The 25272-nt window shown below is 38.9% G+C and overlaps 1 long non-coding RNA gene across 1 annotated transcript; it reads left to right on the top strand.

Annotated features, from left to right (window-relative positions):
• Window positions 1-6947: 6947 nt before the first annotated feature.
• On the top strand, window positions 6948-15045 carry LOC128081935 (uncharacterized). Its single transcript, XR_008207466.1, has 4 exons — window positions 6948-7062; window positions 7545-7613; window positions 9227-9442; window positions 14421-15045. It is a non-coding gene; the product is annotated as an uncharacterized LOC128081935 (long non-coding RNA).
• The last annotated feature ends 10227 nt before the right edge of the window (window positions 15046-25272 follow it).

The following is a 25272-nucleotide window of genomic DNA, read 5'->3' as shown; positions in this document are numbered from 1 at the left end:
TGGGAGCTATAAAACATTACTTGATGGCTCAAGAAGTTGCTCCCAATACATCCCGGTACATCAGCACAAGGCAGCAGAGCTAGGTTGCCAGCCTTTTACTCTCTTATCTTCCTTGCCTCCAATTGATGTGAAATCATTTCAATAAAGCCCATTGATTGGCTTTCAGCAAACATGCATTGCAGCTGAAGATATCAGTGGAGAAAGTTTTTTGATGCAAACATCAAAGGATATTCATTCTTCTATTAGCTGATATTGAAATGGAAACTTAGGCTTTGTTTTTAGAAAAAAGCTGAAGGCATTTAGTCCTTTCCTCCATTGCCAGCTCTTTATGGACACAGGATGCTAATTTGTTGGTAGTTAACGATGTAACTGCAGCTGACCTTATCTGCCTTCCCCAGTAATTTGAATTTAACATAACAGCACATAACAGTAGTGTCATTTATGCAAAGGAATGAGGAGCAAGAGCTGGAACGGAGTGAATGAAAGTGCTGCCAACCTCCTTCAGGATGAGAGCTCCACGGTAAGGGAGAATTTCCCAGGTCATTTAATGCAGCTTTTGCCATACAGAACACTTACTTCTGACCTTCTCTTTCTTTTGTGAATTCGGCTCTGGAGTGCAATGCAATCCAATGGCCCAATGAGCGTGCCTGCTCCTTCATTAACAGTAATGAGAAGGCTGTCTGTAGCCTTTCCCTGTGCCCTCCCAAATTAAAATAACACCCTTGCACACTGGTGGGCCCCACACACAGGAGCCATAATCCTCTGCCTGAATGTATTCCTAGTGCTGATCCCGTACCGTGGGGACTGACAGATCACAGATAAATGCCAGTTGCTTACAAGATAATGGGACACTGTTGAGCATGCATCATTACAGGTCCTCTGAATGAGCTCCAAAATTGTCTGAGCTTTCTCCTCCCTCTTATGTCACATATTGTACCCAAGCTACCAAAGACTGGGGTTGCAGTTTTGATTCCAGTGCAGATCCTTATCTTTAGTAAGTGAAGGAGCACTGCAGGTACAGATAGCATGCCATCAACTTGCTTAGTTCTTGCCCTTTATGGCAGTAGGATGAGGAAAAGAAATTTGTCCCTAAATATGTTATTATTTCGCTTTTTCTCAGGCTGCATTTCATGTCTGTGGGACTCATTTACTTCATTGCAATTTCACAGAATCAAGAATCATTAAGGTTGGAAAAGAACTCTAAGATCATCTAGTCCAACTTCAATCCATCCTCACCATGCCCACTTAGACATGTACCTAAGTGCCATATCTCCATGGACAGTGATTCCACCACTTCCATGGGCAGCCTGTTCCAGTGCATTATTAATTTATTGCCCAAATTAATACTTCCCCCCAGTTGTTTTATGTGATGCTTTCCAAACCACTAACCAAAAGAAAAAGAAAGGAAGTGTTTCTGTAGCACAAACCTATCAAATGCAACAGCTGCATAGTCCTATGACACTTTCAAAGCATCTTCAGGATGTTGGACAACCTAAAGTATTTTGTTTCAACAATTAAAATAATAAGCCTTTATAGTTGCGTTGCCATCATCTTTGTAAACCAAGGTGCCTGCATCTTCTCAAGTACCAGTGAATTCTGTAAAAAGTTCTTGTATCCCACTGTCCATCAGCAAGTGCTTTAGAAAATGCAATTACTTGTGTATATCTCTTGTTTTAAAGGTTGGTCATTCGTCATAGCTGTTTACATGTCAAATAGCACATCTGAAGTCCCCAAAGTGCACCAAATAACCACCTGTAGTCAAAATATCTTTGAAAATGTGATATATATGCTACTAAGATATCTCCAGATTATGACAACAGATATAGTACAGAGAATAACTCTTCTATATGGTAAGTGCATTATACAAGCAACCATGAAAAACTTTGAGACGCAAGGTATTTGAAATCTCATTTGAGATACTTGTTACTAAAGAACTTTCTCTCATTGGAACGTCTACGTTCTATGGATCCAATTTGCCAAATGTGATTTGGAATATATATATATGCATATATACTTTTATTTATGTATATGCTTTTTTCTCCATATAGGATAGATTTTATTCCAGAGGAGATACAGAACTATTCAGTTCTACTCCTGTCTTAATTCTTCTTCAAAAGCACCCTGTAAGAAGCTTTTCCATACATCCAGCAACTCCATACTTCACCAAATGGTTTATCTTTAAATCCTATACGATATGTCATGAACTAATAAGATCTGACTGTTGCCAAAGGCTTCTGTAATAACCAGTCATTTAGCTTCATTACTGATCCATTTCAGATATTCTTGTTAAAAGTAAAGTTTTGAAAATAAGCTGGTAAGAAAAGAGCATCTTGGCATTAGCTGGGTTTCGTCATTCTTTTTTGTGTAGGAAATATGTTGTAGACACCAGCATCCATATCTACACAAGTTAACAAGAGAGGATGATGATAGGGTGCCATGCAGAGAGGATATTCACTGAGAAGCGTCCATACGAGTCTTTCCTTCAGGACTATTGAGACTTATATTAAGTAGAATTAATAAAAAGCACAGTGGTAATAAGTGAAATTGTGTGTATTCATAATTTCTTTGATATTTTCCACTTGCATGATAACTGAAGACAGGGAGACTTTCAGTGTGGTGATTCCCAAATTTTACTGCGAGAAGCCACTGAAAGTAAAAACTGCATATGTTTGAAGTCCAAAGAAGCTGAATAACTAAAAGTGAGATTTCTCTCTTGTGTTGGAGTACAGTTCTCAAGCCTGAATTTTTAAGAAGCTCTTCTGATCAGATACCATTCAGGGCAAGGTGATGCTGAGCTTTGTCCTTTTAATCTGGTATTTTAAAGACAGTACTTCAGAGCCCTGCAAGCTTTCCGTTGTCGCCAAGTCTAAGATACGAAAGATATGAAAGGATAGGAATGGCAGGGAGATTAGTGGGGCTGGAAACCCATGGGAAATCTGTGGCTCTTTTGCTTGAAGGGCTTAACACTCATTTTCTGTCTGGCCTCATGAAAGGAGCTGATGTTGTTCACCTCAGATGATGATGTTTTCTTTGCAATAACATACTAATAGGGAGAAAAAAAAATGCAAGGGCTTGTTAATCTTAATAACTCACATATAAAACAAAGCACTTAGTGTTATTTTTCTTGACTGCAAGTTTTATTTGTGATACTGTTCCTTCTTCCCTTGCAATGTCTATCATCCTCTGTGTGGTTCAGTGCCAAAAAAAGAAAAAATCTGCAGCTCTTCCTAGGAAATTCTCTTTCAAGTTTAAGCATTCTTCATCAGACTGTGTCTGTTACTCCAACAATGTAAATACTCCACTTTGTTTTTGTTCACCTTGGATATTTAAGTCACAGCTTTCATATGTACACAAACAGTGGCTTTGTTGGAAAGCAACAAGATGAGACTGCAATACTTGCATTATAAATCAAAATCAATATGCTTTTTTTTTTTTTTTTTTTTGACATTCAAGCTCCGTGTTTTATTCTTAAGGAAGAGCTTCTTCATATTGTCGGGGCTTTGTGGAGGCCACCAAAGCCAGAACTGCTCTCTAAATTTGCAGCAGTAGCCTCTGCAGCATTCTTTCCTTCTATTCTATCAACTGCCCCACATAGTCTTGGGTAAATATTTAAGAACTTGTATCGATCAGAACAAATTTTCTATAGCTATTTGCTTTTTGTGCTCTGCTCCTTATTTGTGACCTGCCAGCTGAGTCACCTTGCACTGCCTGATTGTACAAGCTGCAAAGCTTGTCCCTTGAAAATACCTGATGCACAGGTATGAATAATATGCATTCTTGCTTCTGGCAGTAGGAGAAAAGTAAAGTTTAATCTGCTGCTAATTTGGGTCAAAATTTTCAAGACCCTGCAAAGTCAAATTTGTTGGCCTTCAGAAACATCTGTATTAGGATAGCCATTTAACATGGTCCAAACTGTGTTCCCTTATGCCTTCCTGTGTCGCCCAGCCTCAGTTAGATAGGTGTGAGTGAGGAGTAGGGCAAGCTCTGCGCTGGTTTTAAGTTGCCTTTTCTTGATTACTAGCTATAAATCCAAAGCATGCACTTAGCAGGAGAGTCTGGCTGTCTGGAGGCAATCTCCATGCTTAGAGGTAGAATTGCACCTGGGAAGATAGAGATTTGTTGTTTTACATCCATGAGGTATTTGCATTTCCAAATTTCTGATCTTGCTGTGGGCAGATTTGTGGCATCTGCTTTACGCAGACAAATGAACAAAAGCATTGTTGTGCTGTGAAAAGGCATGCCTAGATGGAAGGCTGGCATAAATTGTGATCAGCAGGTAGAGTTGTATCCCTGCATTAAAGCTGCTCTTGATGTATTGCCACTGCAAACAGGAGTTTCCCAAGATGGCAATGCTTTTTTGCACAAAACAGAAAAATATGGACTTATTTTGAACTACGGTGCTTAAAACATGGCAAAAGCATATGAGCTTTCAGACCAAGCTAGAGAGTGGATCAGACAAAGTCCAGCAGGACTTCTTTCTTTCTTTTCAATATCTAGACTGGTTTTGCCTGTGAAGGTACCATCTTGGGCTGTGTCCCACATCAACTGTCTGGGCAAATGCATTGAAAGGACCCTCTTGCAAGACACATGCTTCCAGGTAAGGCAATTTAAGACTGTTTAATTGAGATGGGTGTCAACAGGGTCTGAAATGGGCTGTCCAAGAAGTTGGTGGAGTCACTGTCCCTGGAGGTGTTCAAGAAGCATTTAGATGTTGAGCTAAGGGGCATGGGTTAGTGGGGAAAAAATGATGGTAGGTGGGTGAAGAATAAGTTCGTCCATCCTTTCACAAACCCCACCTGAAGGCAGGGCTGCGGTCAGCTCACTCTGCCTCCATTGCCAGACACTGGATGGATGAGGGAACTGCAATTTGTCTACCAAATGCAAATGCTTAATAGTATGTGAGGATGAAGGCCTCTAATCAAAGTGCTAATAATGGTGAGGTGTCTTTGAGAAGAACCAGTGGAAAAACATGTCACACATCAGAAAGAGTAATTGAATTTTTATCACTTCTGATGCTCTGTAACCAGAATAAATATAGTGAAATTGCATGAGTGCAATTAAGATTTTTACTTGGGGCTAAAAAATTAGCATCAATAACATAAAACTAATGCTTACAGTCATTTGACTGAGATGGGATAATTCAGAATGTATACTGGAGCATGAATATTTATTGAAGACATTTATCCCTTGAATAAAACATCTGAGCATTGAGCACATGCAGATTTACGCTTCCACATTTTTAAAAATCTGGGCTGAGCACAAACAGTTAAATGTTTGATTTAAACTCAGGGCTGTAATGAATAGTAGTTAGGTTTTACCTTCACCTTGGGAGGCAAGGCTTTGACTGCAGATCAGGCTTTTGGGCATCTGTGAGCGGTTGCTGAGGGTATGTGAAGGCAATATTTAAATAATGCAGAAAAGACCAGTTTCTTTAGCTGGCTCTTGTGTTGGCATCAGCTAAGAAGTGAAATGCAGCAGAAAGCAATGATGTCCTCCTGATGTGTGCACCTGGTTGCCCGTGGGCTTTTCTGCAGAGGTTGATGCCACTGCTGCCAGCTCATTAGCTGGGTATCCTTCTGCCTCTACTCTCTCTTACAAAAGATAAATAAATAAATGCACAATTTCAGTTTCTGAATAGAGGGTGTGACAGAAATCCCCTGAGGACCGCACACTTGTCACAATCCTGAAGTGGTGCCGTTGTAATTGGCTGAGTTAAATCTCCTCACTGGATCCCCAGTGAACCTTCTTCAACTAGAGGGAAGTGGGCTGCTGCAGTCTGAGGACAATAAGCTGCTGAAACATCCTGAGTTTGGAAACAGAAGTGAACTTAGGGGGCTGGATCACTGCAAATCCTTAAATACATGTGAACATATTTAACCAACAGATCACATAGACGTATGGTAAATAAGGACAGGGGTCTGTATTTTATAACTTCTTGGTCAAGCAATGAAAATGAAAGATATAATGACCTGGCTGTTTTCTCATTGATTGGTGACTATATAGACTTCACATGATAAGCATGCAGATAATAGCAGCCAGGGGTTGTGTGGGAGAAAGATGTTCATAAATCAGATTAAAGAATTAGAAATTAACTTGGACAGGGTAGATGGTTGATGTGATGGTTGAAGCAAGGTAACAATACTTAAGTTCCTCCACTAAGATCTCTGAATGTGTTGTTTTATTGCAGTAGCTCTCCTTCCTGAAAATATTTATACAATGCTTTTAGTTGCATTTTAAACGCTCTTGCCACTTAATGAGAATGCTGCTCATCAGCTCCCTTGTTTGGACCATGTATGATCACATGTATGGTACAAAACTCTCTCTATGTATTCACTTTCTTGTTAAGACTCAGCAACAACAGTTACAAATACATTAATCTTAAAGCACTATCTTTCTAACTGTTCTTTCTGGGAGTATGTAATGCATTTATCTAGCAGTCCCAAGGGTCTTATCTGAAGACTATTTAAATCAGTGGACCAATTCGCAGTGCTTTCAGGGAATGTTGGAAATGCATTAAAACGATAGTGGGGCACGTTCAGGTTGAAGATGTTTCCTGAAAAGATAGTTGAGCAAAATGTCTGTGAATGATAGAATCCACTGTCAAAAAAATTTAGGGTAGAAATTAAAGCTTAGGATGAAAACAGTATAAAAAGAGAAAAAAAAAATAAAAATCAAAAGCTATCTCATATTCAGGCTTCAATTGTGTTCTTTCTATATTAGGTATCTAAGAACTATCTTCATATGTAAGTGCAGACATGCACATCACATCTTTTGTCCTAATCACATCCTTTTTCTCCAACCTTGACAAGTGCTCTCTTATTGCTCACTTATCCTCTAATAAAACTTGCTGCCCGTGATTCCCCTAGCTTACTTCTTGGAGCATACCACCTGATTTTTTTCTTAATCTAGCTTTTCCCTTTTCTGTTGTTTCAGAAATAGATTTCTCCCTTTCCAGTGCTCTTAGCAGCATCTACACCCCTGTATTTTTCTCTCCTTCAACTTCCCAAGCCTCATTCTTGCCACGATCACACCAGGACAACAGCTTCAATCTACTGCTAAAAGGTATTCTGCTGTGAAATCAGTCATGCCGTTGTGTGCTCACATGAAAAACCACTTCACTATCTACTTTCACATCTCTAAAAAACCAAAAAAACCCTATAATGCTTACACGTAAAAGAGGATCTAGGGTTCTCATGTGCTCCAACCTCTTGCTTGTCTTGCTGACTTTATTTTCTCTTGTTTCTGTGTACTCCCGTCTTGTTTGTTGCCTTCTACTTAGGCATCCTGTTTCTGGGCTGAGGAACTTTGCTTGCACGATGCCTAATTCCTCATGTCTGTAGTCCATGAACAGAGCTTGTGGCTCTGTATTTAAACAGATTATAGATAATCTGTCATATGTCCTTATCTAATGCATTCTAATATACTTAAACTGGGGGAGCATTTTGTAAGTTATACATGGGAGCCTCATCATCAAATCCTATTTGATTTTTGGATTTCTGTTCTAATTCCTATGAATCCGTTTGTAAATGTCCTTTTCTTCACAGAATAATGTCAAACAAATTTTCTGATTGCTGGGTATTGTTTCTCCTGGAATACAATGGTATTTCTCTGAGGTAAGATTTGTCAATGTCTTTACATCTGCTTGTCTCATTGTGACTGACAGTAATAGAAATATCTGGAATTTTGCATACTTTCTTTGTCCTTAGTTTCCTGAAATATTTCCTCATGTTGAACTCCTGAGGTTTTGTTAGCAAACTGTGAAGTAAGATATCTGATATCTTTATTTTCAGTCTACAATGTGAAGACTGCCTAGGTAGCAAGGCTGTAGCTATTGACAATTTTCTTTCTTTATAATACGTTACTTGGGTGATGCAATAAGAACTGGCATAAAAATACCAAGCACAGAACAGATTCTGAAGAGTAGACATACTGCACCATTTGCTCTCAGAAAATCATCCCCACTAACCTGGTCAGCACTAATATGGTAGGAACCTGTGGACTCATTGTCTCTGGAGGAGTTCAAGAACTGTGGGGATGTGGAACTGAAGGACACAGTCAGTGGGCATAGGGGGATGGGTTGGGGTTGCTCTTGATGGTTTCAGAGGCATTTGCCAACTTAATGATTCTATGATTCTAAAGCAGTATGAAATGCTTCCATGCAGTGATAATCCAGATGTCGTGCGATAGCAAGCATCCCTGTTGCATTGCTATTTAGATCAGATAGTTCTCTTACGTGGTTGCAAAGCCTCTATAACCAATAAAGTTCCATATTGCTGTGATCTGTGGCACGTGGGGCATTTTGCAAAGCAGTACTGGTATCTTGGTAGATGAACCGTCTTGTTGGATAGCCAAGATTGTTTTGAATTCAAACAAAGAAATGCTCTTTTGATCAATAGTTTATTACTAGTTCAGGACTCTGTACTTCAGTCAGTATAATCCAAGTACTATCTACTGTAATTTTCTTTCTACCTGATCTGAGCTTGCTGACTCAGGTCTCTGCCAATGTAGACGTTGCCCAGTGGGGACATGCCCTGTGACAGTCGGACTCATCTAGAAGATTATATCTTCCTTTATTCTCTGGAGTATGTTGTGCCATAAGCCTTCAATTCATTCTAGAATTTTATAATACCTTCAAATATTTTTAATGTTTTCTTTAAATGTCCCAGTATTTGTCAGACCGCTCCATCTTCTTGCTCTGCAATTGTGATGATAATTTGGAAAACAAAAGTCACAACCTACATTTTAGAGTTCATGCTTTTTCTCTCAGAAAACATGATTAAAACTATGTTCTCACTGTTCTGAAGCTTTGATTTATTTGTCTTTCACAGACAGATTATTCAAAGTCCCTAATATTCAAATGTAAATATTCAAATATAAGTCCTATTTGCTGTAGATCTTAAAATGAAATCTTTGTTTCTTAAATCTTTGTTTACAATAGTGGAAAGTATCTTAGGCTGAAGAAAAATAGCATTTGGAGTTCATCATTTGGATAAGACTATTACAAAGCTATTTGAGCCAAAAATCCAACATAGAAAAATGCATATTTTATTGCCTCAGGTATATAAGGATGAATTACAGGATTTGAGTCTTAGTTATTTTCTGTAAGAGCTTAAGAATGTTAAAGAACGAGTTAAAAAGTAGTTACTTGTTTCTTTGTTGTTGAGGGGCTTGGGGGTTTTGTCTGCTTAATTTTTTTCTTGTTTTTTTTTCAACTTTCTCTAACCAGAGCTTGAAAGTAGGTCACTGCAGCACAGGAAGGGCCTTGTACAGCAGAAAACAACCACACAGCCACTGGGGATGGAGCTGCATGAGGAATGCAGAGTCATGCTGTGGTTTTGAAGCTGCCTTTGCATGAGCAACACGGTTCAGCAGATCCCAGCTCTGGAGACTGAAAAGTCACCCATAGAGATGCTGCGTGGGCATTTCTGCAGCCAGGCCCCAGGTCAGTTTCATGTAGGGCTGAGGGACATTCTCATGAGCTGGCACCAGCCCTTGGTCTGCTCTGCTGATCCTGAGTGCCAAGAGAGAGTAAATGAGCTACTCTTGGGCAGGAGAAGATTGTTGGTAGCACTTGGTGTCTGCTGGTTGTCAAAACCTCATCCTACTAAGATCCAAGATGTTCTCCTCATTTTCAGATGCCTGATAAAGTGGATGAAAGCTCTTTGACATGATTAGCACATTTAACCTCGGGACCACATTCACCTTTGCACACAGCTGCCTTGCCTCTGGTATCTGCAGAACTCTGGAGTTTGGTGATAAAATGAGCAGGTAGAACACTACAGAACTTCTTCCTTTGATGGGTTCATCCATCAAATAAAACCTTAGGAGACTGTTTTAAATGCTGGGAACAAAAAGTAACCCTGGTATGAGTCGTTGCTTTGTAGACTTAATTTGTGGAGTTCCCAGATCTCCAGAGGTGAGTGAAACCTCTGTTCAGTGAACAGAAATGCTTCCTACAAAATATGGTTGTGGACCCAAACACTTCCATGTGCATATCATCCACAGTGATGGATCCCTATAAAAAAATTGCAAATGCAGGATTTATAATAAAAGCAGTGAACCTGAGTGCTTACAGAAAAGAAATTCAAGTATTTAATAAGCCAGTCCCAAAAAAATCTATTTTTGCTTGTAAATTTGGAGCCCATCATAACAAAAAGAGGTAAGAAAGCAAAATCTGAGGCTTTTTCAAACAGCAGCTTCAAATCAGAGTGGTTCAGCTATATATAGCCCATCCATAGACTGAGCAACAAGATGATGGTGACATGTAAGTAAATGCACATAACTCTTCAGACTTGCTCAGTGTGTTCGTGTACAGAGTCAGTGCCCTTCTCGCTGGACTGGAAGGCTCATCCAGGTGTCTCACATGCTTATGTGTGGACCACATGTTAGATTTTATTTCAAATCTTAATTTAACCTTGAAATTTTAACAGTAATTCTAATGGTAACTACTAAATCAAATGGCTTACAATTAAGGCAAAAACAGTGACAGCTATGTGAATTTTCTTTTCACCTAATAGGAAGACTTTTTTGGAAATATTCCTAGAAATTCCTTGTCCTCAAGTAGTTCCTGGTAGAGATAAATTAAAGGTCCAGTTCTGTTACATTTAACAAGTAGAGAAATGTTTTATGAGTCTGAATAAATTATCAGCGAATGTTCTATGTTTTATTTTAAAAGTGCATAAGAGTTAGAAGAAATGAAAGAGCAGATTGACAACTTTCTCACTTATATTAAATTTTAAAAATTCATTTTTTTGGAAGGAATGAGTTTACAAATTATATTTTCAGTTCCCGAAGTAAGACTGTTACTTTATGGCCACTTGAATTTAATCACATTGAATGAGATATTGGAAAACTCTACCCCAGCATTACTGCTTTGGTTATGCCTCAAACTTGCCTTTTAATATTTGCCAACTTAAGGAAATATTTCAGTCCATCCTCTGCCTTGTTTTCCTTGCTGACATTGTCTATTACTGTGTGGATGCTTGTCCACCAGCCTCTGGACTGACAGCTCCAATTAATCTCATTTCTGCCTCTACCAGCTGCCAGCCTTGCAGACCCAGCAGCCATGACTGGAGGAGGAACGATGGTTTCTTGCAAAAGGTTGCTGAAAGCATCAAGGTCCAGGACAGCAGTGGGATAAATAGCAGAGATGATCCCAGAAAAGAAAAAAAGCACAAAGTCTTCATCTGTGCATGTTAATAATCCTTTCTTGTGTTTTTGTGGGCATGCTTCAAATTTGATTTCATAAGTTCAGACACTTTTTGAAGTAATTATCTTCATTGTCTTGCTGTTGCATTCAGACTTTTCAGCACAGCCACCTCTCAGTTTCTCAGAATCAGATCATCTCTGTTTAGAAGGGAAGTCTCTGGAGCCTTCACTAAACAATATAAAAGGGGAATATCTGAAGTGATACAATTAGTAATGTCTGAAACTACTTGAGGAAACAGATATCTGAAAATCCATTAGGGAGATCATTAGAAATATTCAAAAATTTCCTTTTGTCTGAAAATAGGAGTATTACTGTAAAATGCTTGAAAATACATTTAAAAAAAAAAAGTCAACAAAAACCTTGTAATATACCTTGAAAATATTGCATGAATTATACTTCCTATTAACCACTGAATGACACACAAGTGAAAGACAAGCGTTAATATTTAAATCAAATGAAATGGCAGTCAATGACTTCCCATCCACGGAAGTATTTCATGTGTTAACAGCATGAGCGTTTGCCATGGAAGTATACAAAAATTCCCTTCAGGATTGGGTGGTGTGGAAACTTCAGGTTCAAAGGTGAGGTGATTCCTCCTTGTAAAGATTTAGCACAAGGGGCATTGCTTTGTCCCTCAGTCTGTTGGTTATCTGTCTGACAAAGTCTCGCCCGTAATCTCTCAGCAGACTGTTGCAGCTAATCTCTTTATTGATTTTTGCTTAGAAACACCTGGAGCTATTCAATCACTAATAAAATCTGAAGAGTTCAGGTTTTAAGACTTTAACTCGTTTGGAGGCACGGCTTATTTATCGTCTGGTGGGCAATTGAAAAGCTCTGCTCGTTTCTAAGTAAGGGGATCATACAGACGACTGACAGCTGAATCAAAATTCACCCTACTACTCTGAGCTCCAGTCCAGCAACTCGACTCAACATGTCTCTTTAGTCTTGATGCATCTTTCTTTTTCTTTCCTTGCTATCCCATCTATTTTGGTTTATTTTACCAGTTTAACTGGGGAAAAAAACCACAACAAAACACTTGTTTCCTTAGCAGTGATCACTGTTATCATCAACACTGAATGGAGAATCTGCATGGACCTGGTTTGGAAGGAAAGTCTAATTTTCTGATTGCCTTTTGATTTGCTTTAATAGTATGATAGAATAGTTTGAAAAGGACCTTTAAAGGCTATCTGGTCCAACACTCTGCAATGAACAGGGGCACCCACAGCTCAATCAGATGCTCAGAGCCCCATCCAGCCACTTTGGTGCCTCCAAGGATGAGCACCCACCAGATCCCTGGGCACCCTGTTCCAGTGCTTTACTACTCTTACTGAAAAAGCTTTTTCTTTATATCCAGTCTGAATCTCTCCTCTTTTAGCTTGAAACCATTTCCTTCCTTTCCCTTCTGTCATTTCCTCCTTCTGCCTTCAGCCTGCCCCGTCCCTCTGTCTGACTCAGCCCCCCAGACTTCTTCCCATGTCCTTCAGCAATCACCAAACCCTGTAGGCAGAATCAGCAGGGAAACAAACCCAAGGCACTCTGTCTGGAGTAGAAATCATTACTGGCATAGTCAGCAGCTTCAATATGTAAACAGAAAGTATAAGGGGAAGCTTACTGCGTTCAGATATTTTTTCACCTTTAATTAAAGCCACTTTTTTTTTTTTTTTTAAGTGCAAAATAATGTTTTATTTAACTGTAAATCCTCTGGGACACTGTAAGAAGTAGTAATGTTTCATTGTCTAACTGATATCTAAATCTGTATTGGATAATGTGAAGAAATATCTTAAATGATGAAAGATGGTTTATTATTCCTAAGATAATTTTCTGACTTTTTTTCTTTTAAGGATTTTTAACAGTGTTAACATTTAGACTGGGAATAAAAGAAGACCAGCCACTGATAAAAGGTTTTATTGGTTAAGTTTTAATGTTATTTTTAAGCAAATAATGAATTAGCTTGGCTAATAACTGTAGAGCCAGACATGATTTATTCTCGTAATTAGGTTGACATTCACCATCAATCCTATCATTTTAGTTCACATGGCTATTAAATTTTCTCCTTCTCCAATTCAGCATCATGCTCAACTGTGCCCATGATTATGACTCACTTGCTGGGGCTTTGCATCACTGTTCTGCTCTGCTGGTAGCATCCTCAGAACAAAAACTGTATCGCCAAGCTGTGGCCGTGTTGGGTCAGCACCCAACCCCGTATCCTGCTAGAGCCAAAGCTCAGGCACACTGACAAGCTGTAATAGCTTTCAGCCCTTGCAGATCATGGCTATTTTTGGAGAAGCATCTGAAGCTGCCCAGGCTTAGCTCAGATCAATGGCTCTCAGAGGAACTCAGCACAGCCAAAGCACTTGCACTTGTTGAGTGTACGCCAGCAATCCTCAAGGGGCTAAAGCAACGTTATGTGCCTTTTAATTACAGCATGTATGGCTGGAGAAAAGAAATTATCTCGTTTGTGTCAAGAAGGTGGGACAAGTGGGTGATTTCTCAACTGCTGGCCTTTATGAAATTGAAACAAAGGATACATTGCAAAGCTTTCTCGTTTCTTCTTTTCGAAAAAGTTCTCTACCTAGCAGTCATTTTCAATGTTTGAGACAGACACAAGCCTTAGATTATTAGGAAATTGATTTCATTTCAGTAACTTCCTTTATTGAGTTGTATTTTGGAAAAATAAATCATGTATATCAAGATGCTGTTAATTCTGTAGCTAAAAATCCATTAAGTGCCTTTGATCATACTCACAGCAGTAAGATGTTATCTGAACCTTCCTGTGTGTTCCCATATTGGCTTGCAAACTCTTTGTCATATTGATGTTTAGGAATAAGTATTCATTTACCATCAAACTGCATAGCTTGTATAGCTTTTTTTTTTTTTTTTTTAAGAGTACAAGCTTGTTGGTGAGTGCTTGCAGTATGTAAGTGTGACATTTAATCACACACTGGTGCTGTGAGCCAACATTCATTGCTCCCACGGCAAGAAGCAGTGCTCCTCTTGCAACAACTGGGTCACCTTCTCAACTCGGTTATTATACTGTAGTTCACACTTTTGCCTGTTGACAGATTTAGAGCACTTTGTGAAAGCAATAATTGGCCTGGGAATATAGCTGGCATGCTTCCCCAGAAAAGAGCTTGAATTAGATTGCCTTAGGTTCTTTCATTAACTGGTAAAACTAACGCAATGTGCTATTGCAATCGCCATGCCGTTTCAGGAACGTGCCGAAGTCCTGCTGCAGGAAGATGGTGTGTACCCTTCCAGGGGAAGGTGACTGGAATTCCTGATCACTTGAAACACGTGGCTACCCACAAAAGGCAGCAAGGTGGGGAATGTGCCACTGCCTGTCAGTGGACATTGTAGTGCTGAACGGATGCTGACGGTGAGCAAGGAGGTCTCTTCTCCCTTTCCTCATCAGGAAGGAAGGCAAAGAGACTTGACCAGTGGTAAAGATGTTCAACTGGGTTTGGGGCTTTTTTTTTTTTTTTTTTTTTTTAATGTATGAGGCTGGCTTCTTCTTTTGTCTTTATCTCCAAAGGAGTAAAATTGCTTTTCCTGACTGTAGAAAGATGCTTCAGGAATTTAATGCTATAGGGTCATATTCTGGCTATCAATATTAATGCTTTAATCCTGGATTTGGAAGTGCCTTCTAGAATGTTACCAGAAAATTCTTCACTTTTGAGGAGTTATTAATAATACAGGAGGAGGAAAATGTATCACATTTGAGCTATATATGTGAAAGCTCCCATTGAAGAGAATGTGTCTGAGATGATTTAAAGCTCCTGAAAGAAATCCTGTATAGGATCTGTAAATTTATTGTTAATTGTTATCAAATAGGTACCTAAAGAGCTAAGGAGTTCTATTTGTGCAATTGCTTTACTTCTTCAAAATGAAGATGTATTGAAAGCAGTGGAAGAGTAAAAATAGAATTGTTATGTAAAATTGTTTTGGAAAGAAAATAAAGTGTTTTTCCATCTCAACATCCCACTTTGTTCCGTTCACCGTGATTCTCTTTCCTCTGGAAAAAAAAAAATCCCACTGATTATACACCTTATGCCTAGTTTCCTTCACGGAAGGTAATTTTAGGAAATTAATTTCCCTCATTAGGTTGTATAACTCAATATTAATTTACTGAAATGATCAGGGGAAGGGAAGGTAGAATCATCTTTAAATATTAACATATGTCAGTTAGAAACCTGGGAAGTTTATTGTTGCTGTCAGATGGGGGAATTTTGTTAAGTAGTCTTATATGAAGGATGGTCTATAAAGTCCCTAATAAATATCTTCATACTGGAACACTTGAAAATGTTAAGGCAGCTGTAGTGTATTACACTCACAGATTTGTTACTGGATGAATTAAAACTAAGCACATGCTCTTAGGTTAAGCCATGCCTCTAACTCAAAAAATAATTATATATACACTTACTGAACTTCATATATATATATATATTTATATATATATGTAAATTAAAGCCAAAGTAATAATTTATATTCTATCATAGACAGTAAGACTCCATGTATACCAGGTATGTTATCCAGGCCTCTGTGTACAATAAGTACATGATATGTATTAAATTCTTCATCCCAGCAACACTGAATTAGAGAAAGTACATGGAATAAACAAAGTCTTATGCGAGAAAAGAAGTGAGATTGCTTTCTGCAGGTATGTCCCCAGAAGCTTTATACTCATGTTTTTAGACATCCTTCCAATTAAAGAAATAAATGAATAAATAAACACAATGGTAAAATAAATATTCCTGGCTAAGAAATTATCATGAGCTAGATATCTCTGAGAGTTATCTACTCATGAAATGAGTTTGATTTTAATAAGAGATTTACACGAGGAGGTATGATATTAAAATATTCAAGTCTCTCCAAAATACTTTTCTGACGACAATTTTCTATTCCAACAACCCTTGTTGGGTGTATCACCAAAGAGGTTATTAGTTACATTTTGGGGGCTGGAGAAAGCCTTTGGTAGAAGTCTTTCAGAAGATGATATTGTAGAATCTACTGAGATGTGAAGCAGAGTTTCAATCAATACAGATTCTTGCTCAACGCACACCAGTTTTCAAATCAGTCATCAAAGTCTTGTGTGCACAAACATAAGCAGTGCAGTACAGCCCAGGGAATAGATGCTGTTTTGCTGATGAGGGCTAGATGCTCACTGAGAATGTTATGTTAATTGCTAGTCAGCCTGTCAGAAAGAAATAATGTAGAAAAAGAAAAAAGTAGTGAGCATTTCAGGCAGGCAATGCAGAGCACTGGATTTCTTGGAAGGCTGCCGCAAGAGCTGGGTGAGGAGATTGAGGTAAGCTGTTCCAGGCAAGAAATAAATCAAAGGGATATGCTTAATTTATATATTCCAGTAAATAATTAATGAGATAATGGGAGTAAACTATCTGCTGATATTTATTCATTTAATAATACAATGAAAGCAAAAAGTTGTCAAGCGTGCAGGTCACTATGGGAGAAATACCAAGTAATAATAATAAAAAAATAAACAAAAAACAACATCATCAGTAATATTGAAACTCTTTGCCTTAAGTCTACGTACATCAAGGCAAAAGATTTAATTGGGACAGAAAGCAATGCCTCAGTGTTTGCGTCTGGATCCATTCTTGGTTCCCCTACATTCTTTCAGGCATATTTTACCCTCCAGCATTGGATTAGAGGCTATTTTCCTCTAAGAGAAAAATTAAAAAGATAATCTTTTGACTGCATTTGCCTGTAATAGGGTGCCTTATAATTTTCTCTGATGGATTTGTCATTCTCCACTGGCAGGTTTGGATGATGTGGCTGTAAGTCTGCTGTAGTGAGAAAGTTATTTTTTACTGTGATATACTTCTTAAGGAGGAACATTGAGCTTGGTTATACCATATTCGACTACTAACCAATACAGACTGTCACAGAAGGGAGACTGATATTGTGGCAAATGTTATGCATACGTTCAAGTATCTTTTATTTCTTCATTCCATTCATGTTTAGACTTAAGTGTAAGGGGTAGGCTAGCCAAGGAGAAAATTCTCCACAAAATTTGAATTTGGTGTTTCAGACTTGGATTACAGACAACACCTAATGGTAAGGAACTTCTTTCCATTAATGTGTTACCAGAACAGTGCTGAAGGGCCAGCTGTTCAACTCTGCCACAAGCTCAGTGAGAAAATGGGAGAGATTTAGATTTCCATGCTCCTGAATATGAATAAATCTCCTGCTAACTCCTTTCTGCTCAAGTGACTTCTCACTGGGACTCATAAACATGCTTCACAAGAGCATGGTTGCAGGCATTTTCCTTTGAAAGGAGCAGGCTGTTCTCCACAGGTTATTTACCCTTAATCCCATCCTCAAGTCGTGAGAGGACCATAGTGAGTCACACATGATACGTGCAGGCCAAAATTTTCACTGCTGGATGTCGAAGGGTAACTACTGAGATCCAAAAGATCCAAATAAAAACCCACAAAACAACAACAACAACAACAACAACAACAACAAAAACCCAGCAGTGCAACAGTTTTAGCCTAAAATCCCCCTAGCAAAATATAGGACCTTGATGCATGTGGCAATAGGCTACCACAGAAGCCAAGGGTGCACTCGCTGTTGCAGTGGGTTTGAAAACACTCATCTTTGAGAGATAAATCCATTCCCTTGCAAAACTGCTGCCTAAAATCTTGGTAAAATACATTTCCTCCATGACAGGAGCATAAACAAAAAACAATAAAAACAGACACTCAGCAGTAAAAGGAAGGGGAATGATAGAATTGAACTTGAGATCTAAAAGTCACTGCAGAAGGAGAGAAGCTGGTTAGTGAACTTAAATTACAGTAAATAATGACAGAGCTTCAGGAAAAACAGATTTTGCTGAATATGCTTTTCAGCGTAAGAAATGAAGCCACAAGTTGAGAGTAGAACATTAAGCATACATAAATGATGAGAACTGGGAATAAAAAAAAAAGTGAAAGACGAGTTAGTGTTTTACATAAAACATGAACAAACGGTTAGCAACATTTTACAGCTAAAAGGAGAAATTTTGTTAGGCCTGTGTGGGCCATCTATGTCCATCTCTCTTCAGTTTTGAAATCTGTAGTGTGAATGGTGACCTAATTCACGCACAAATACCCACATCCCATCCCAAGTGCAATACTGCAGAGTGGCATAAAAAGAACTTGTCAAACTGGGACAAGACATAAACACTGACATTCTGCCTCTTTCAAAATATCTGTCTGACTTAAACAAAGTTTTTATTAGTTCTAACTTGAAGGATTCAACATATCTTAAAGTATTCATACAATCACAGACTCATTAAGGTTGGAAAGGACCACTAAGATCACCAATGTCAACTGTTGAGCCATCACCACCATGCCCACTGACCATGTCCCTATAACATACCTACATCTAAAATTACCCAAGCACCCTTGTGCTCATATTTGAATGATTATATCTCATAGCCTTAACTAAGAATGTCTTTATGAGCTCAGTATTCTGTCTCATTTTGATGTGAGAGTTTGAACACAAACCCAAATGAATGTGGATAAATGAGTGGTGTTTACTACTCTTGATAATACTTATGTGAAATTGTTATAACTTTTTTTCCTAATTAATTTTAGACAATTTTTAAATCTCAGCTTATGCCACTGCCACTTTTCTCCTAGGCAGACTCAAAATATTACCCAGAATGTCAGTCTTCAATCTGGGTTGAAAAATTCTCAGATAAAAATATTGACTTGTACATTTGCTACCTTAGGTGAAGGATGCAGGTTTCTCCTTACGTAATACTTTGATTTTGACCCTCAGAAATAAATAAAAGATTGTCTCTAACATTTCAACAGAAGTTAAAGCAGAAAAAGAGACAATGTTAAAGGACTTGCAAAGATTGAACGAAAATATTTCCTGGCATTTCAATGACAGTGTTTGACCATTACAAGAAATCAATTTGCAGCCATTGTGGACAGCCAGCTGAGACTGAGATGAAACAGTTCCAATGGGAAATGTGCCACATGACAGTGGGAATCATAGTCCTCCATTTGTGTGAAGAAGGGATTTTTAGAGACCAGGAGAAATACATTTTCTAGGAAAGTGGGAAGTGAAATGCGTGAATGCAAAGGGATCACATGTACTTTTGTTCTAAAACATTCCAAGTAATATTCTTAAATCATTATTGATATTATTATTTTTAGAATTTAAAATGAAATGCATAAATTAGAAAAATGCGTTTTTCTAATTACTCTAAAAAGCGTATTTAGGAATTGAACGTGGTGTTTTGTACATTGCTCCTCTGTATTTTACTTTGAAAGAGAAAGTGAATTCTTAATATAAACTCCAAAATCCACAGATATCGCTCTCTACAAGTATTTCTTATTTACTGCTGGTCTTCCTTCTACCTCTGTCAGGCTGACTGGTTGGAAGGTGTAATCTAGATTACATTTGTTGTTCATAGAACAATCTGATGTAAAGCAGGCCCATATTTGTACACTGTTGTAGTGACCGAAGGAGCAGATTCTCTCTTTGGAAAGATACCTTGGAACATGTTGAGGATTTAAAAACCCTTAGAAGTCCCCCTAGGACCTGTTGCATCAGGCAGTGCTTCCCAGCATCTTAAGGCAGAGCTTCTGTGGGCTTTCCAAGGTGCCTGGCCAATTTTAAAGCAACTTGTTTTTAAAGCTAGAAATTATTCATCTGCTCTGTTTGCTGTCAGCATTTTCCCTTAAGCCAACATCCTAGCAAAAAGTGTCTCCTTGATAGGGTTAGACCCGAGCTGCAGGAACATGCTCAGGGTCTCAGCTGCACTGCTGTTCCACCACAGGGGCACTTTACCCTTAAAACTTTTCTCTTTGGCAGGTGTTAGTTCTCTTATAGTAAATTCCTACAGCATAACTAGGAGTGTCATGAAAAAATGTTTTGTGAATTCAGTAAGGGCTTTATAACTCAAATGAAAGAAAGGAAATCTTCCACGTTCCCTCATTTCCATTTCATTTGCCAGGAATCCTTAAACAAACACAGACATTTCGCATTGTTTCTCAGAGTCATTGGCTGCCCTTATTAAAATTTTGTCACATGAACGAAGAGTTTAATTCTGCCCTAATCGTATATCAAATGGCAAGCTATTCCATCTCTGCAACCTTTACAGTGCTCCGCAATTACATTAACTAGCAATTGTTGCTCCTCCTCATGCAGCCTCAGCACCCTGTCAGGAAGGGAACGGCCACTGATGAAAACAAAGCATTTGGAAAGGTTAGAGTGGTCGGGGAGACCTGCCCAATCAGTCACCATGTGTTGCTTTTGTTGTTTTCTTGTCACGAATCAAACTTGGAAGGAGGAGCAAAAATCAATCTATATGGCCATAGCTGTAACAAGAAGAAAAAAAAAACTAACAAAAAACTGAAAAAGAGTAAGAGATGCCTTGAGTTTCCTGCTTTATATTTCAAGTGTGTGTTTGCTGCTAATTAAAGCCCATCCCCTGGGCTGCAGCTGGTGGCATTACAAACGGGAGGAAAGTGCCTGCAGCATAGCAGCTAATGTAATGTCTGTTTGAATTTGGAAATGTTTAACCTACCTCAATACTAGATGAAGTGTTTTATAGCATGTGGTCCATGGGAACAATTAAAATGAATTTCTGTATGCTGGAATGCTCTTTCAGTGCATTGAAAGAGGTGAAGGCAGTGATTAAAGCAAATTGGAAAGCCTTGGGCACTCCTATTCCTTCAGCCTCAGGGCTGTGCAGAAGATGACTTCTCAGCTGCTCAGCATCCAGGTATGGGGTCCAGATGCTCATTTGCCAGTAACTTCTGGTGATTCCTATGTGATTACAAGCTAGTGACTAAAGTTCCTTTAAGTAACAATGCTTGGAAACAACAATTTCTGAATGTATTTATGTTTTACAGCTGCTATTTATAGGCTGTTGCTCTCATACACGTAGCATAAGAACTATTTCAACCCTGGTGCAGAGGGAGTTCTCATGTACTCTCCTAGGGATGTGCATGTGCTGCTCAGTTGTTGTCCTCTGGATCCCTGTCTGAAGGTTAACAGCACAGAACAAACGAGTTACAGCCCAAACAACAGTGCTGTTTTTAAAAACACATTGAAATGTTCTGACTTCAATTCCACAAGTATTTCCCTCCTGATCTGTACATGGAGTATATTAGTGACTGACTGGGAGTAAAACTCTGAATATTTATGTGCAGCCTCAAGCCCAGTAGTCAGATTCAGTGAAATCATCTGCTTAACTGTGCACTGGTTGTGGTTGACTATATAATTAGGGGAGATGGTGAAATACTTAAGTGCTTCAAGTCGTCTTTATCTCAGAGCTATTCTGTACTAAATTTGTCTTTGGTGTTCTGCGCTGTGCTGTGGCAGACCAGGCTGAGTCCCTTTTTAGAGCACTGCCAATTTCCCCATGGATGAGCCACTACGTTTAATCTGTGTTAGGGTTTGTTTGTTTTCTTAGCCCTATTGGGCAAAGAATGGCATGTTGAAAAATTAGAGGTTTTGAATGTTTCAAAATCACTCACTATATTTTTGCTTCATCCTAACTCAACAGTAGCTTGACCTAGAAAGATCTTACTCAGCTGTGTTGTGATGGCATTTCTCTGGGCACATTTAGTATTGCTTACTTTGCCCACATCCGTTTCAGTTAATAAATGAAGTCATACATCTCCAGGATGAAAACCATTAACTCTCGAAATAGTGAAGTCTCTCTGTCTGTTTACGTTCCATGCGAAACTTGAAGTTCCCTTGAGAATTGCAAGAAGGTAATGATTCCACTTATTTGGGACTAATTTAAGAAATAACCAAGTCAGCATGTTTTTTCCAAACGTAGGTTTTCTTTTCCTTTAAAAGTGTACAGTTTCCTAAATCTAACTCTCAGTGAAATATTGTGTAGAGCAAAGTGATGAGTCTTATAGGCCTCTTATTAAATGTTACCATTCAAGGAGGAGATGTTTACAGTTTTTTATCAGGCGGGTTTACTGTGTGACAGAGGCGTGTGACTCTTATTTTTAGGTTCTGTCCTTCTCTTCCTTTCCCTCTAGCTGCCCCAATATTGGTGTTTCCTTAGAAACCCAGGCTGTCAGATGGCATCATAAAAATATGAAATGACACTGAGCTGTCATTTGGGGGAGGTAATTATTGTGGAAGTAAAGCGTTTCTTACTGCTGCCAAAAAATCTTACGCTCAGTCTTCTTCCTAAAAAAACCATAATTTTAGTCAAAATTTAGGGGAGGGAGGAACACATCTCTGCTTCCCTTTGCATACCTCACTAAGAACATTGCTTTGAGGAACAGATCATTGCTATGCAGAGTTATAACCTTCCTAAGTGCTGGGTTGTGCAGCTGATGCCGGATAGATTTGTTGTCATGAAAGCTGTTTCCTGGAGTTGCATAACTATTGTGAGGAGTTTATGTACAGGCTGTCCCAGGGGTGATGTTTTATCAAACCTTGTGACAAAAACTCTCCTCTCTGCGAGCCATCAAACTCTTATTGAGCGATTAAAATTCAGTATCGTGCCTTGTCAAGGGTAAGTTGGGTCTCTTTCATATTCATGTAAGTAAGATATAGTACTTAGAAATTTCCAGAAGATTTTATGTGAGCAATTGGTATTTTGTGCCATGAGCACCTCTGAGGTCCTGCATTAGTATGGGTATGGAGCATTGTTTTTTTTCACAGAGTTTTTTATTGCTTTGCATCACTTGTTTGAAATTACTTTGGTTCACCCTCTTCCCTCTATCTTGGTTAAGTGTGGACCCCTCAACTCCTTCAGCAGGCATGAGGTTCCCTAATCAGGTTGAGGAAAACGAGTTGGGTTCATTACTGAAATGGGCCACTGCTGCTGATAGTTTTAGAATAAATGAATGCTGGCTGTGGTTACACGCTTACAATTCCAAACTGGTTTATATGTGGCACTGCATGGCCCCAAGCTGGTGGTGCTCCCCATCCTCTCTGGGGTCCTCTTTGGGGTTAGGCCCAGCTTGGAGATCTGAAAGTGTCTTCTGGTAAACCTGCAGTCATCCTTTGTGCTGGAGATCACCTTCCCTCGTTCAGGCTGTGATCTGTGAGCTGAGGTGAAATGCAGGAGTGGAACTGCTGTGCTGGAGGGTTTATTTTTTGAGTTATTTGTTCTGGATGTGCCCAGAGTATGGGAAACGAGTCCCAGAGCTCCCACCCAGTTCTTGCTCTGCTAAACCCAGCTCCAATGTGAATTACAGGCTAGTTAAGACATGAGTTATGGTGGGATGACCAAACAATTTCCACACTCCAGTAACTATTTGCACTGGGCCTCTCCTCAATGGTGGGGTAGAATGGAGCTGCAATGCTGGGCTGCAATGGGGTGCAGGTCATGCTGGGCTGCTGCAGCGATGGGGCTTCGCTCTGCAGTCCCAGAGTGCCTCAGAAGCCAGAAAGGCAACTTCAGGCTGCTTCTGATTTGTGTTTTATTTCATTTTCCAGAGTGCTCACCAAAATGAGTGATTGCATTCAAATCCCTTAAGCTCCCTTTCTGTCATCTGAGTTGTATTTGTGAAAACTGTTATCAAATGGGAACAATTACTCCCTTTTGGTAAGGGTCTTTTCTGTTCTTTTCTTGTTGATCCACGAATATCACTTTAGAATTTTAAATGTCTGTTAGAAATTTCACTCCTTTATTTTTCTTCTGTTCCTGCTGCTAGTTAATATTTAAAAGTTCACATCTGTATCTGTTGGGTACTTCATCTTTTTCAAGAGATACATATGTCATTTAAAGGGTTTACACACAGGTTTTCTTCATTTATGTATTCTAATACCCTCTAAGGTGTTGGATTAAGATATTAGTTGGGTTCCAAATCTAAATGAGCCCACCCTGTCTTTGACCTGACATTTTATGCTTGAGAGAATAAATTCTCGCTGGAAATCATAGTACTGAGTAAACCTGGAAATTCCCAGTACAAGCAGAAGTTGCTGGACCTGAATGCCTGTGCTCAGGGGAAAAGCACTAAATCCACATGAGAAGGCAGGCTGTGTGCTGTGACACAAAACCAAGTCAAAAATTCAAGAAAGCTGAATTAAAAAAGGATGAATTAAATGTATGTAGCATCTTTGTAACCTTTTGCCCAAGTAAGGAAGGGGGGGGCAGTCCCAAGGGTTTTCTGACTCGTGCAAATGTAAACCAAAGCTAATGGAAGAAGCGTGATGCTGTAAATGTGCTACTGTGGCTGAAGCCAGATTTTGTTACCTTTACTCATTCTTAATAACAAATTCTTCACAACTTCTTGTAGATATTCTTACAGAGCAAAATGCCATAAGCGTGAATTAGGGTTTCATAGCTTACCCTTATGTGACATAAGGATGTAGCTCTATTTCTAAGGATTTAAAAGTCAATTCACTAAAACAAGAATTATTTCCCACTTAACACCTCCACATACACATAAATCTCAGCAACCTTATATATTCAAATCTATTTAACAACTGTAGAACTGCTGGAAAAAAAAAGCAAGATTCCCTGCTACATACACAGGAATTGCCATGCTGAGCCAGGAGGGAAGTGCAGTGGCTTCTCAGGAAGGTGTGAGAAACCCATCATGGACAACTGGGGAATGAATTTCTCACAGGGAAAAGTTTTCTTCTTTTCCTGATCAGTTAATAGCTGACCTCTGTCCTGAAGCACAAGGCTTTGTATCTTTGATAAAATTATTTTTATTCTAGGTAATGCAAAACTCTCAGACCTTTCCAAAAGCCAAAGAAAACAGATACACCTTGCAATGTCCTCACAGTACAAAGAGTAAAGTAAAGCATATTTCTTTCTCTTTCAGCTCTTCCTCTGCGGAAAATTCAGATCAGAAAGAATCTGAGAAAAATACTTGAGGAAAGGTCAGTCTACCGAACTTCTTTGAAACTCAGATAAAAGAATAACGATAATTCTATTGTAGAGTAGTGATAGATGCTTTAATTCAATCCTATAAAACAGAGGTTCTCCAGGGGACTTCTCAGCCTCACACTACACAGACTTGCTCACCCACACCGAGCTGGTGATAGTGGCACCTTGAGCTGTCTGGGCCAACCTGTCAGTACATAGAAAAGGGACGTGATTGGTTTTTATTTTTATT

This window comes from Tympanuchus pallidicinctus, unplaced genomic scaffold, assembly GCF_026119805.1.
Source record: "Tympanuchus pallidicinctus isolate F22 unplaced genomic scaffold, pur_lepc_1.0 scaffold22, whole genome shotgun sequence".
In the NCBI taxonomy this organism is placed as follows: domain Eukaryota; kingdom Metazoa; phylum Chordata; class Aves; order Galliformes; family Phasianidae; genus Tympanuchus; species Tympanuchus pallidicinctus.
Note: the sequence above shows the minus strand (reverse complement) of the source record. Positions and strands in the feature narration are given on the sequence as shown.